Source organism: Planococcus citri, chromosome 1 (genome assembly GCF_950023065.1).
Source record: "Planococcus citri chromosome 1, ihPlaCitr1.1, whole genome shotgun sequence".
NCBI lineage: Eukaryota > Metazoa > Arthropoda > Insecta > Hemiptera > Pseudococcidae > Planococcus > Planococcus citri.
Window position 1 is genome coordinate 37,662,555 of NC_088677.1, and position 12,500 is coordinate 37,675,054.

The 12,500-nt window shown below is 45.6% G+C and overlaps 1 non-coding gene and 2 pseudogenes across 1 annotated transcript; all 3 read right to left on the minus strand.

Moving 5' to 3' along the window:
- The window catches only part of LOC135833539 (large subunit ribosomal RNA), a 4,652-nt pseudogene extending 3,620 nt beyond the window's left edge, over positions 1-1,032 (minus strand).
- Positions 1,033-1,725: 693 nt separating this feature from the next.
- On the minus strand, positions 1,726-1,883 carry LOC135833510 (5.8S ribosomal RNA). The gene has a single exon (XR_010556479.1). It is a non-coding gene; the product is annotated as a 5.8S ribosomal RNA (ribosomal RNA).
- A 427-nt stretch (positions 1,884-2,310) lies between these two features.
- LOC135833532 (small subunit ribosomal RNA) lies at positions 2,311-4,769 on the minus strand (annotated as a pseudogene).
- Between the last annotated feature and the right edge of the window lie 7,731 nt (positions 4,770-12,500).

Sequence of the window (12,500 nt, forward strand, 5' to 3'; positions counted from 1 at the left end):
CTCCGGTTCGACGACGCCCGACCGCCGCCCCCGAAGGAACGACGATCCGCAACGCCGCCGGGCCGTTGGAACGCCCTGGGAATGCGGACGACCGGCCGCGCTACAAGAGCACGGAACGTGATCTCGGTAACGTCATCTTCCCCAAAATTCACTTTCATTGCGCCTTTCGTAAAACGAGACGGGTTTCGTATTGTAACGAGCAGCCAACGACGCCCCCGAAAGAACGCCGCCAACTGCACGACACCCCGCGACTCGCGCGCACGTTAGACTCCTTGGTCCGTGTTTCAAGACGGGTCGGAAAGAGGCCCGAAGATTCGTCGCAGACCGGTACCAACGACGACGCTAGGTCGCCGCGGCCACCGTTACACGTACCGTCCGGCGAGTCGGCCAGAATACGCGACTCAACGACGCGCGCCTAGCCGCCGAAACGACTCGACACGCGCCGTCGAACTTTTACACGTCTCCTCGGACCGACACCGAACGGGTCGCGACGTCCGTAATTGAACGGCGACGGAAATATCGAACCGACGACGCGCGAACGCCGTCGATTCTGAATTCCGCCGCCCGGATTCACGGGCTCTGTCCGTTTACCCCCGAACGGTTTCACGTACTGTTTAACTCTCTCTTCAAAGTTCTTTTCAACTTTCCCTCACGGTACTTGTCCGCTATCGGTCTCGTGGTCGTATTTAGCCTTAGATGGAGTTTACCACCCGCTTAGGGCTGCACTCTCAAGCAACCCGACTCTTAGGAGCGGTTCACCCGTCGGACGTCCGCGATCGCTACGGGCCTGGCACCCTCTACGGGTCGTGGCCCCGTTCAAGGGGGACTTGGATCACCGTACCGACCGACGGGTTAACGAACCCTCCCAAACACCACATTTCCCTCGTACGAAACGCCGAAACGCTCCGCGGGATTCGGTGCTGGGCTTTTCCCGCTTCGCTCGCCGCTACTAGGGGAATCCTGGTTAGTTTCTTTTCCTCCGCCTATTAATATGCTTAAATTCGGCGGGTAGTCTTACCTGATCTGAGGTCGGCGTGATACAGAGTGAAGCCTGGTACGAAGTACGCTTATAACGCGAATTATCGCACGCTCGCATCGTCTTCCGAATGTGTGCCCGTTCTCGATCGTCATCATCGCGTCCGTACATGACGCGTGAGCGAATTCGTCGACAACGGCCGGAATAACGACGCGAACGCGCGCAATCGCACGTACAACGTCGTACGTGGATAGAGAAACGGCAAACTATCGCCTCTATTTCGAGAGACGTCTTCGCATCGTATGAGATTCGACGGCGGTAACGTTAAGCTTTTTTTTTCGGAGACGCGCGATCGTACAACACGCGCGATCCTCCGTATATCTTCTCGCCACCACCTCTCTCTGGATGCCCGTTCATCGGACGCTCTCTACGATAGCTACCGCCTTCGCTCTCTACCACTATACGCGGCAACGTTTTCGAACACGGTGTTCGTGAACGAACTTGTTTCTCGGCATCGGCGCCGTGTATTTCAACGAACGTTCGACGCACGACGCTAACCACCGCACGGAGGCGATGGCCCGCGTCAGCGCGAACGAGTCGTCAGCTTCGAGCGACGCGATTCGAAAACCGCGTCGCTCTGGCATGTGCGTAAACACACGCTCGATCTGGTCTGTCACGGGGCGAGCTAACCTCGCGGTGAAAACTGCGAGGCGCTCGCGAGAACGCAACCATCGTGTTACACGTATAACCGACCCTCAGACAGGCGTGGCCCAGGACTCTTTGGTCGCGAGGGCCGCAGTGTGCGTTCGACTTGTCGATGTTCGCATAACCTGCGGATTACACGACGACGCGCAGTTAGCTGCGGTCTTCATCGACCCACGAGCCAAGTGATCCACCGTTCGGGGTTGTCTTTCTCACCGTATTGCTACGGTAAAGAATATTTCTCAATATTTTGCGTCGCACCGTGCGCAGGGAATAACTGCGGTGGCGGCGGTGGTGAAACCGCGCGCCACACAGATCGGCTTCCAACTGTGACGCTCGATGCGACGGCTTTTCGTTCGAATAGCCGATTTTCACGTACGGGGGTGCGTTGGAACGCGTTCACGCTCGTACAATAGCGCGATCGCGTTAACGCCGTCAAACGAGAAGTCTGTTCGATCGGGCGTCACGTCGAAGGCGTGTGCACGAGGCGCACACCAACTCCGCGAATTTATCGCGCCCGACGAGCGAACAAACGACCGTCGACACCACACAACGAGAGTGTTCGAAAAAGCGGTGACTTGACGAGAATCACGAAGATTTCGCGCGTCACATTTTTCTCTCACGTTTTTCGTTAATGATCCTTCCGCAGGTTCACCTACGGAAACCTTGTTACGACTTTTACTTCCTCTAAACGGCCGAGTTCGGTCATCTTCCCGAATGTACAAATCGGCGCGGAACGCCGCCGTACCTCGGTCCGAAGACCTCACTGCGGTCGTTCAATCGGTAGTAGCGACGGGCGGTGTGTACAAAGGGCAGGGACGTAATCAACGCGAGCTGATGACTCGCGCTTACTGGGAATTCCTCGTTCACGGGGAACAATTGCAAGCCCCGATCCCTAGCACGAAGGAGGTTCAGCGGGTTACCCGGTAGAGCCTCTCGGCCCGGGAACGAATTACACGCTGATTCCTTCAGTGTAGCGCGCGTGCGGCCCAGAACATCTAAGGGCATCACAGACCTGTTATCGCTCAGTCTCGTGCGGCTATTGTTGTCCGCCGCCTGTCCCTCTAAGAAGAGTTTAAGCTTTATCAGCCGGCGGTAGCCCTATTGGCGGCGAAAAACCGCCGGGCGACGCTGGAAACCGCCGCGCCACCCTCCGACAGCCCGACCCGAGAGCCAAACTGCCGACGAGCAACGACAACAGCGCCAACGCCGCTGACGACGGCCAACCGCGTTCGGGGATACCGTTTCGCCGTGGACCGCGGCAGGTACAACGGCGTGAACCGTCGCACGCTGACCCGCGGGCGGCGAAAGACCCGCCTAGTTAGCAGGACAGAGTCTCGTTCGTTATCGGAATTAACCAGACAGATCGCTCCACCAACTAAGAACGGCCATGCACCACCACCCACCGAATCAAGAAAGAGCTCTCAATCTGTCAATCTTTCCGGTGTCCGGGCCTGGTGAGGTTTCCCGTGTTGAGTCAAATTAAGCCGCAGGCTCCACTCCTGGTGGTGCCCTTCCGTCAATTCCTTTAAGTTTCAGCTTTGCAACCATACTTCCCCCGGAACCGAAAAGCTTCGGTTTCCCGGAAGCTGCCCGCCGGGTCATCGGAGGAACACCGGCGGATCGCTAGCTGGCATCGTTTACGGTTAGAACTAGGGCGGTATCTGATCGCCTTCGAACCTCTAACTTTCGTTCTTGATCAGACGAGAACATACTTGGCAAATGCTTTCGCTTCGGTTCGTCTCGCGACGATCCAAGAATTTCACCTCTAACGTCGCGGTACGAATGCCCACGCCTGTCTCTGTTGATCATTACCTCCGGTCCCGAAAACCGGCCAACGGACGGGGTTGATCACCGACGATGCGTAACCCGCGCTAGCGAACTGCGAACAGCCGCGTAGACGGACGCGAACGCGGGACCCCGCCCGGCGACCCGCGCACGGAAGCGCCGCGAGGGCTGTCTTCACGCGCTGCGAGCAGCGTAGAGGCGGGACCGAGGTCTTGTTCCATTATTCCATGCGACCATATTCAGGGCTATACGACGAGACGTACGTTTTGACGCGCACGCCCCGCCACTTACGAGCCTGCTTTGAGCACTCTAATTTGTTCAAAGTAAACGTGCCGGCCCGCCGCACGCGAACACACGGATTGACCGCGGAACACGTACGAACAGGATTTAAACGGCGGCCGCCACTCGCGCACCGACGCGACGTCGTTAAGACGCGGTCGATGCTGACCGAGCACGTGTCCGCCCGCCGGCAGGACGTCCCGCTGACACGCCGGGAACAATCACTTGGTCCGCGGGTACGCGCGAAGCGAAGCCCGACGAACGCTCAGTGGTCCGACGCCGCGAGGACACAGATCCGACTACGAGCTTTTTAACCGCAACAACTTTAATATACGCTATTGGAGCTGGAATTACCGCGGCTGCTGGCACCAGACTTGCCCTCCAATTGATCCTCGTGTGACCAAGGTTTTAAAGTGTACTCATTCCGATTACGGGGCCTCGAATGAGTCCCGTATCGTTATTTTTCGTCACTACCTCCCCGAGCTGGGAGTGGGTAATTTGCGCGCCTGCTGCCTTCCTTGGATGTGGTAGCCGTTTCTCAGGCTCCCTCTCCGGAATCGAACCCTGATTCCCCGTTACCCGTTACCACCACGGTAGGCGTCGAACCTACCGTCGACAGTTGATAAGGCAGACATTTGAAAGATACGTCGCCGGTACAAAGACCGTGCGATCAGCTCGAAGTTATTCAGAGTCACCAAATCTTTGCGCGGGCCGCTTACGACGGAGACGCCCGAAAGCGAAACCGCCGTTTAGCCGGTTTTGATCTAATAAAAGCGTTCCTTCCGAACCGTACGGCGACGACAGCCGAAACTGCCGCCAAATCCGTACAGTTGGTCGGAACTCTGTCGGCATGTATTAGCTCTAGAATTACCACAGTTATCCAAGTAACGTGGGTACGATCTAAGGAACCATAACTGATTTAATGAGCCTTTCGCGGTTTCACCGTACTAGACGGCTTGCACTGAGACATGCATGGCTTAATCTTTGAGACAAGCATATGACTACTGGCAGGATCAACCAGGGAACCGTCGCTTTTCAAACGCGCTCGAAATCGATCGCGAAAGCCACCTCCGAACGAACGAAGGTCGCTCCCGTGTCTCTCATTCTTACGCGATGATTGCGTGCGGCGGTCTCGTTGGCGAGCGCGGCAGTGTTAACCGCCGCGTGCCTCGAGAACACGCTCGCGTACAACGAGCACTCCGACGTCCGTAAACGAGTTAATTCACGGCGTTCACGTGCAACAATTCGACTGCGAAGTTCCGTTCAGCGAACTCGCGTGTCTACTGAGAAGCACGCTCACGCCGCTCTCGTGGAGTCGAAGCGGCTAACGTGTGTACCGGTTTGACGGGGGACTTTGATAATAAATCGCACTCACACGCGGTGAGAGAATTTTTCTCATCGTCGTTCCCGTCTTTAAAGAAATGTACGAGCGTTTGCCCGAGCCGCAGAGTACGTCTTGAGAAAGACATGCCCTCGCTCGAAGCGAACACACCTCGCCATTGAGACTTCGCCTTGTGAACTCGTATCGCGGACACACTCGACGGAGAACGCGCTCGACAAACGAGCGTTTCACCATCATCGGTGCCCGCGCATACTGAACCGTATCACGTCGTTACAACGAGTCGGTTGCGTCTGCGAATCGTCTACTACGGACGATTTCGTTCGAGCGAATTATTTTCATAATTCTCGCTACGTTTCCGCCTATGGCGCTCGGAGTCGATGTATAATATTGATCGCGACGATCGTACAGTCAATAGGCTGACGAACGCGCTAAACCGAAACCAAAGAATCGGTGTGCCGCTCGGCGTGAGAGCCACGAAGGCCCTACACCAGGTGCACGGGTAAATCGCATCGTGAACGCCGCGTGTTATCGTCCTCCGGACGTACGCGACGACACGACACGCCGTACGCGGCTAAGCGGTCGAATGGTGGGCGAGAGCACGAGGCATTCGGGCATAGAGCGCGAAATCCGAACGAACGGCTGCACTGCCCACGGCATCGCCGTGGAACGAGGTTGCCGGCTCGGAGAATCAATTCCCCGAGCTGCGCGCTCGCTCCACGACGACACGTGGCAGAACGGCTCGTCTTCGGACTCGCGCTCTCTACTCGAGTACTCGTACTCTACATGAACGTTAAGAACTGCGGCGAGCTATCCTAGCGCCTATCCGGACTATAATGCGGTACGTTCCGTGCGTCCAATCCGGCAACTCTATAGCTCAAAATTGGGCTAGCCAAAAGATATTCGGGTACGTTGTGGTCCCAGATCCGCAGACCTTAAGGGGGCTGAGAAAAATCCAAAAAAAAGGGTCTTGAGACCTCGAGCAATTGCAACTCGACCATCCGCAATCAGTAAACTTTGCCAAAAAAAAAGGCCGTTTTTCGGCGTTTTCGCCCGAGCGCCGTCACGCTTCCACCAATTTACGTGGGGGAGTCTCGAGCACTTTCGGGCTCCCCCTCCAAAAGGGGGGCTAGTGCCTCGAAAAATTTTTCCATCTCCAACGAACTCGTAGGTCGTATTCTTGCTAGAAAATGGTGGTTTTTTCATCTCCTCCCCCTCGTAAGGTCGTAAAGGGGGCTGGTACCTCTGATTTTTTTTCATTTTTTTTATATTTTCTGAATTTTTTACCTATTGTTGGACTTTGAAAAATTTTTCGAGGTAACCATCCACTGTAATTATATTTTTTCATCGTCTCTGCTGCCCTCCCCCCCTCCGAGGGGGCTGGTGCCTCGAAATTTTTTTTTGCATTTTTCGACTCGTATTCGATATTTCTTTGCAAAAATAGACCTTTCCTCGTCCCCCCCACCCCCGCTCCCCCCTCCGAGGGGGCTGGTACCTCGAAAATTTTTTTTTCATTTTTCAACTGGAATTTGACTTTTATTCTTAAAAATGAAGTTTTTTCCGGTCCTCTCCCCTCCCCTCCCCCCTCCGAGGGGGCTGGTACCTCGAAAATTTTTTTTTCATTTTTCAACTGGAATTTGACTTTTATTCTTAAAAATGAATTTTTTTCCGTTCCTCTCCTCTCCCCTCCCCTCACCCCTCCGAGGGGGCTGGTGCCTCGAAAAATTTTTTTTGCATTATTCGACTCGTATTCGATATTTCTTTGCAAAAATAGACCTTTCCTCGTCCCCCCCACCCCCGCTCCCCCCTCCGAGGGGGCTGGTACCTCGAAATTTTTTTTTTCATTTTTCAACTGGAATTTGAGTTTTATTCTTGAAAATGAATTTTTTTCCGTTCCTCTCCCCTCCCCTCACCCCTCCGAGGGGGCTGGTACCTCGAAAAATTTTTTTTTCAATATTCAACTGGAATTTGAGTTTTATTTGCAAAAATGGATTTTTCCCATTCCTCTCCCCTCCCTTCACCATCCGGTGGGGGCTGGTACCTCGAAAAAAATTTTTATTGAAAAACTGGAAAATTGAAAAAAAAAGTCTTGAAAATAAATGATTGAAAAAATGTATCAAAATTGAAGAATTGAATAAAAATTTTCGAAATTGAAAAAAAATATAATTTTCATTGAAAAAATGGAAAATTGAAAAAAAAAGTCTTGAAAATAAATGATTGAAAAAATGTATCAAATTTGAAGAATTGAATAAAAATTTTCGAAATTGAAAAATTAAAAAAAAAAAAGTCTGATCCAAACTAAAAAAAAAAAAAAAAAAAAAAAATGTTCCCAGTTGAGAAACATTTGAAAATTTGAAAAATTGAAAAATTGATGAGAAAAATTGTGCAATTTTACATATCAAATTTTCTACAACCCTCAGAAATGCCCAAAATTCCAACAAATTTTCCAAATTCTCGAAAATATTCTCAAGTGCGTCTGCGAGGTAGGTAATTTATTGTTTCGGCGACAGAATCCATCACATGTCACCAAGTGGGTTTTTGACCTTTTTTTAGGACTACTTGGTTTGTTTGAAAAAAAAAAAAAAAATTTAAAAAAAAAGTCACCTACGAAGTCTCCGTGAATCATGGGTATTTCGTCCGTCGAAAATGTCATCTCTTGTTGAAAATCACCTACAAAGTCTCCGTGAATCATGGGCACTTCGTTGGTTGAAAATTTCATCTCTTGTTGAAAATCGCCTACAAAGTCTCCGTGAATCATGGGCACTTCCTCCGTCGAAAATTAGTTTTCAACATTCTCATGTTTGAAAATTTTTATAATTGAAAATGTTTCATATTTTCATCGAGATTTTACAAAATTCTTCAAATTAATATATTTTGTAAATTTGCCGCAATAAAAAAAATCGCCAAAATTTCAAAACCGAATTTTTCAATTATTCATTGTGTTGAATTGGGTGTTTTAAAATATCTATTTCCCTTTTCAAACTTCCGCGAAAATATCGAAAATGTAGAAAAAAAAGCATAAAATGAAACTTTAGTGGTAATAGTAAATTTTTAATAGGGACAGCGGGAATCTCGCTGATCCGTTCAAGCGCGTCACCAATTGAATGAGGAGGCATTAGGCTACCCTAAAAGAGTCATAGTTACCACTGCCGTGTACCCGCGCTTGCTTGAATTTCTTCTTCTTCACATTCAGAGCACTCGGCAGAAAGCACATTGAAAATTGTCCAAAATCAACTAAATAAAAATGTTTTCAATAAATTTGCAAAAATGTTGATTCTTGAAAAAAAAAAATAAAAAAAAAAAAAAATGTCAGGATTCTAAGTCCTTGAACAATTTCCAAAATTGAAAAAAATTGAAAAACTCGAAAATTGAAAAAATTGAAAAATTTGCAAAAATTTGCAAAAATTGAAAAGTTTGGAAGATTTTCACCAGAGCGCTTCGTTTTCTCGCAAAGGAGCCTTCAATTTTTTTTCACAAGTTCAAAATTTCAAAAAATAAATTAAAAAATTTGAAAAAAATGAAAAATTTAAAAAACTAAAAAATTGAAAAAATGCAACTTTTTTGTTTTTTGGCATTTTGCAAAGTATCCGCAATCTCGACACTTTTCCAAAAATTTCTCACCTCTGCAACCCTGAAATATGCCGTGAATTTCAACAAATTTTTCAAAATCAGTTTTAAAAATATGAAAATAATCTCAAAATCGACAGGCAAATTGGTGAGAAGGAAGGGGGAGCGGTGGGAGGGGGGATTTCAAAAGTAATCCTTTTTTTTTCTTCAATTGCGCTAAAATGCCGTGTTTTTTTTCTTCTTCAAAATACCAAGATTTTTTCAAAATATTGAAATTACAACAATTTTTCGAAAATTTACAAAATTTGAAAGTGGTCAAAAAATTGTGAAAGTTTCCCGTCAAATGTGCCAAAAAACTCATTTTTTATTTCAAAATCGCCAAAAAATACATATTTGCTCGAAAATTGTTGAAGTTTTTAAAAGTGAAAAATTCTGAAATTTCTAAAAACTTTTCATTTCCTAAATTTTGCAAAATACTTATCCGAAAATAACCGCAACGAAAATATGAACAAATAAAATCTTTCAAATCAACACGCCAGCTAAATAAACCAATGAAAATGAATTGAAAAAAAAAACAACAACAAAAATTGCGGGTAAACGGCAGGAGTAACTATGACTCTTTTAAGGTAGCCAAATGCCTCCTCATTCAATTGGTGACGCGCTTGAACGGATCAGCGAGATTCCCGCTCCCAGTTGACCACATGCTAGCAAAAAGCTAGCGTTTTATTCGCGTTTTGATAAGTTGCTAGCAATTTACTCGCTTTTTGTGGCCAGCAATAATTATCTCGCTAAAAGTAAGCGATTTTCTTGCAGTTTTTCGCTAGCAAATTCAATTCTAGCAATTTTCGAGCTGTTTTCCAGCGACTCTCAGCTAGCTTTTACTTCACTTTAACTTGCTCGCCTTATGCTAGCGTATTACTAGCGGATACTTGCTCGCAATTCTATGCTAGGACAGTTCAAGCAATATTCTCGCATATCTCAGCTAGCTTTTACTTCACTTCATACATGCTTGCCTGATGCTAGCGTATCACTGATGGATACTTGCTTGCAATTCTATGCCAAGAAAGTTCAAGCAATATTCTCGCATATCTCAGCTAGCTTTTGCCTCAATCTATACCTGCTCGCTTAATGCCAGCGTATCACTGACTAATATGTACCTGCTCACAGTTTTATGATAGGAAACTTCAGGTAATATTCTTGCATCTCTGAGCTAGCATTTACTTAGCCATCTGGCTCTAGAAAAATGTAAGCATATCTCTAGTTTCTGCATCTGGTGACTTGGCGTTTTCTTTATAGTCAAATGATAGGAACGTGCTACCAGATCTTACGCATTTCTCACCAATAAACCTTTTTCTGCGTTATTTATTGTAGCAAATGCGAGCAAGTATCTTTTCCATCCCTCAGCGCGCATACAAAAATCATTAAAAATATTCCTGCATATGACAATAGGAGTAATTGCACCCCCCCCCCCCCCCCGCCGATCTTCCGGGGCAACTTTTTTCTTAAAGGGGACAACAAAATTTCATCAAATGGACATGGAAAGCTGTAGTTTACTCTACACTCCAATTTTAACACCCTCTGAAGACGACTTCAGGTGGGTTCAAGTCATTTTAGAGCCTCCAGTAGGCTTTTGAAACTTGAAATTCCCACAACATTAATTAATCAATTGGAGTTGGCAAGCTGAAATTTACTTCGCAGGTTTCAAATGGTTTTGAAGCTTCCAGCTACTTTTAGGAAATTCCAATTTTCCAAAAAACGCCATACAACCTTCGAAAATTCGCTGGAGGCTCCAAAACGACTTGAAATCCACAAGCAGTCGACTTCGTAGCGTATTAAAATTAGTTTGCAGAATGAATTTCGACTCTCCATCTCAGTTTGATGAAATTTTGTGAAAATTTAAAGTTTCAAAAATCTGCTGGAGGCTCCAAAACGACTTGAAATTCACCTGCAGTACTTCGTAGCGTATTGAAATTAGTTTTCAGAATAAATTTGAGCTTTACAACTTCAATTTGAGTTTCAAAAATCTGCTGGAGGATACAGAACTGCTCAAAACAAGTTGAAACCGTTTCCCATCGATTTGGCATGTCGAAAATAGGGTATATCCCAAATGTCAGGTTTCTTGGTCAATTTGGTAAAATTTTGATTTTTTCTCACATTTTGGCCAAAATTTGATTTTTGAAAATTCACCGAAAATCGAAAAAGGTACTTTACCACTTGAAATTTTGACAGGTGATGAATTTTTGCATGATCTTTCGATCTACGTTTGTAAGGTTTGAAAAATTTCGTGCACGTCCTATGTTGAAACGCGAATTCTGCGATTTCGGCTGACCTTTCAATCAAAATTGCCGCCATTTTGTAAGTAAGGCCAATTTTTTTTTCAGCAAGTTTGCTTTAAAATGTTCCTTAGGATGTCCCCTTTGAGGAAAAAGTTGTCCCGGAGGATCGGCAGGGGGTGCAATTCTCCCATTGCCGTGGACTAAAATGTTGTTCAAAAATTTTGAAATTTTTCCTTTTCATGGTTTGTTTGATACTTCATTTTCAAATTTTAAATTTTGACAATTTTTCTATTTAAAAAAAAAAACTTCATTTTTTATTTAATAAAGAGATTTTTCAACATAAGCGCTAGCATAATGCTAGCGAATTGCTAGCGTCGATCTCTCTCATGGTATAGTTTGCTACTCTTAGATAAAGTGTGTCATCAAGTTGAATATAAGCTCAAGGTGGTATCTTGTTGAAAAGTAAGAAGAGTGACATCACTCTTCTTATACTATCCCAAGATGCTAGCGTTATGCTACCTCTGAGCTGGGACAGTCGCCTAATTTTTGGAATTTCCTGGAAAACTACCACCTGTTAAAGGTAAACACCCAGAATTTTTAAAAATTAATTAATAGTAATTACTTTACTGATCAAAGTTTTTCTACGCTAGCAAAATGCTAGCTTCTTGCTAGCATAATTTGCGCTAGCGTAAATGGTGCCGGAATATGAGACACTTTTTGCAAAAATTGCTAGCAAATCAGTCGCGATTTAGTCGCATGTACGTAGCAGAATGCAGAGCAAAGTGCCAACAAAATGCTAGCTTTTTGCTAGCTTTGTGCCAGCTACGTGCTAGCTATTTGTGCGCAATTCTGCTACTCTAATGCGACCTAATCGCAACTGATTTGCTAGCATTTTTTTAAAAAAGTGTCTCAAATTCCGGCACCATTTACGCTAGCACAAAATTTGCTAGCATTTGGTCAACTGGGCTGTCCCTATTTATTTTCTAGCGAAACCACAGCCAAGGGAACGAAAAATGCCGTTTTTTTCCTTCTCCAAAATACCAAAATTACCACAATTTTTAAAAAATTTACAAAATTTGAAAATGGTCAAAAAGTCAAGAAGGTTCCCTTTCAAATGTACCTGCCAAAAAATACTTTTTTTTTTTAAATCGCCAAAAATTTGAAATTGCAAAAAATTCAAGTTTGCTCGAAAATTGTTGAAATTTTCACAAAGGTGAAAAATTCGTGAAAATTTCAACAAACGCCAGCTAAACAAACCGATGAAAATAAAAAAAAACGCCCAATTTTCAAAAACTGTAGTTGGAGAAAAAAATTTCAAAATGACATTTTTTCATTTCAAACATGAAAATTGTGAAAATTGAAAAAAAAAAAACAACAACAAACACCGTTTCTTCTACGTGCAAAAATTTCATTTTCTTCAAAATTGCCAAAACTTGCCAAAAATTGCCAAAATGTAAAATTATTGAAAAATTCTCAAAATTGAAAAAAATTTTAAAAACAATTTTTCCGTAATCTGTTTTTTATTCATTAAAAAGAAGAAGAAGAAAAAAAAACGTTCGAAACAAAATTATGG